Genomic DNA, 2,005 nt, shown 5'->3' with positions numbered 1-2,005 from the left:
GGATGTTTGCAACTATTTCTTCTCATCTTGAGTCGTGCCACATTACCAAATGGAGGCCCTGAAAGTTTTGCTCGATCCACATCACTAAAATTATGTGGTCTATTCTGAGGAGGCAGCTCTTCCCTAGTCATATTTTGAGCGCCTTCTGACCTGATTGGCTCATCTTCTGGCACTATATTGGACAGTGTTTCAGGGCTATTCATTAACTTTTTCAGTAATATATCAGACAGCATTTCACTGCTGTTCATAAGGTTTTCACTGGCCAGTTCTCTGAGAAGTGGATGGCCCCTTCCTTCTTCCAAGTCTGTCTTAGTGTGGGAGCTCCTCTGAAAGCTGTCCACCATGAGTGACCCTGCTGGTATTTGAAATACCAGTGGCATAGCCTCCAGCCTCACAGCAACATGCAAGCCACCACAGTATGATAAACTGATGGACATGTGGTGGGGAAAGTGCATTATGCCTACCTTTATTCTGAACCTACAAAACTTGAGTTTGTAAAGCCTGATAAGCTTGTCTGAGTACTGGCCTCTATTAACCCCATCCCGAGATACTCTTGCTATAGGGCTCCCATTTCCACTTTATCTGCTATTTTGGTCCATAATAATGTATCTGTTTATTTGTTTTACTTCCTTCTTTCCTTTTAGAGATGAAATGTTGGCAAATAGTTAAGGTCTGGTAATCTACTCTCAACTAGACTCAGCCCAGTGTTCCAGAACTGAATTCACTTGGCTCCTCTCTGCCTACTTCTCTAGAAAGCAGCTCAAATGCATGCTTCCCATGCCTTTGTCCCAACTACTTCTATCAAATTCCTACCCATCCATCATGCTCAACTTAAATTCCACCCATTGGTGGTCTATGCTGCTCATAGGACTCTGTATGATAATATTTGAATTTATTGCCTCTGTTATGTTCATGTTACTTTTATCTGGCCCATCTTGTTCATATAGGAGAGTAAGCACCTTATAGGAAGATTTTGTTATCTTGTTCACCTTTATTCACCTAAATGTACCAAGCACTTGTTTTGTACCCAGCAGGCACTCAAGAAATATTGAACTGGTGTGAATCTTATCATAAATTTAGAGCCAAAATCAAAGTACTAAACATTTATATTGTATTTTATAGTTACACATATTCTTAAAAGTACTCAAAGAATAAGGAAGACTGTAGAAGAATTTATATTTGAAGTATGGTGTTGGTGAAGAATATTAAATAGACCATGGAGTGCCAGAAGAATGAACAAATCTGTCTTGGAAGATGTGTAATCAGAATGCTTTTTAGAAGTGAGGATGGTGAGACTTCATCCTATTTCTTTGGACATGTTATCAGGAGGAATCAGTCCCTAATGAACGACTGGTATAGTAGAGGGTCAGAGAAAAAGAGGAAGACCCTAAACAAGATGAATTGATGCAGTGGCTACAACAATGGGTTCAAAAGCAGCAATGCTGTGAGGATTGTGCAGAACAAGGCAGTGTTTCATTCTGTTATACATAGGTCACTATGACTCAGAGCCAACTCAATGACACCTAACAAGAACAAAATGACAAACCATTGGTTTGGTTAATATAACCACTGGGTTTTTTCCATTGCTACTTTTAAGGGTTACTTGAAATATTTAACCTAATTAAAAAGTATATCTTTTCATATATGTATTTTTTTCCATGATGATCTCACCTTCTGAATTCCGAAAGCACTATTTCTTCTTAGTACTAATTTAATATTTATTTTTCATGGTGGGGTATCCTTTTGTCCATTTTCTTCCAGTCTCTGATACTAAAATGTAATCCCTTGGTAAATATAGGTTATAGTTTTAAATATTTCCCTCTAGAGGACCTGTGCATTAAATAGAAGGTAAAGCAAGGCAGACCGCCGAGGGTTGCTCTGACTTCAGCTGGACCAGGTTGCTAATCATGGCCACAAGATTAGTTTCTTGAGAAAAGCTTCATTTGAAAAGGAGCTTTTATTTACCCTTAGTTTATCTCTCAGCTTTTCCCTGTCCTTTGCCTCA

At 38.8% G+C, this 2,005-nt stretch overlaps 1 protein-coding gene across 1 annotated transcript in view; it reads left to right on the top strand.

Moving 5' to 3' along the window:
• SLC35F1 (solute carrier family 35 member F1) overlaps positions 1 to 2,005 on the top strand; it is a 654,684-nt gene that overhangs the window by 291,720 nt on the left and 360,959 nt on the right. The window lies entirely within an intron of this gene.

Source organism: Orycteropus afer, unplaced genomic scaffold (genome assembly GCF_000298275.1).
Source record: "Orycteropus afer afer isolate SDZICR_OR568_19922 unplaced genomic scaffold, OryAfe1.0 scaffold00441, whole genome shotgun sequence".
NCBI classification, from domain to species: Eukaryota; Metazoa; Chordata; class Mammalia; order Tubulidentata; family Orycteropodidae; genus Orycteropus; species Orycteropus afer.
Note: the sequence above shows the minus strand (reverse complement) of the source record. Positions and strands in the feature narration are given on the sequence as shown.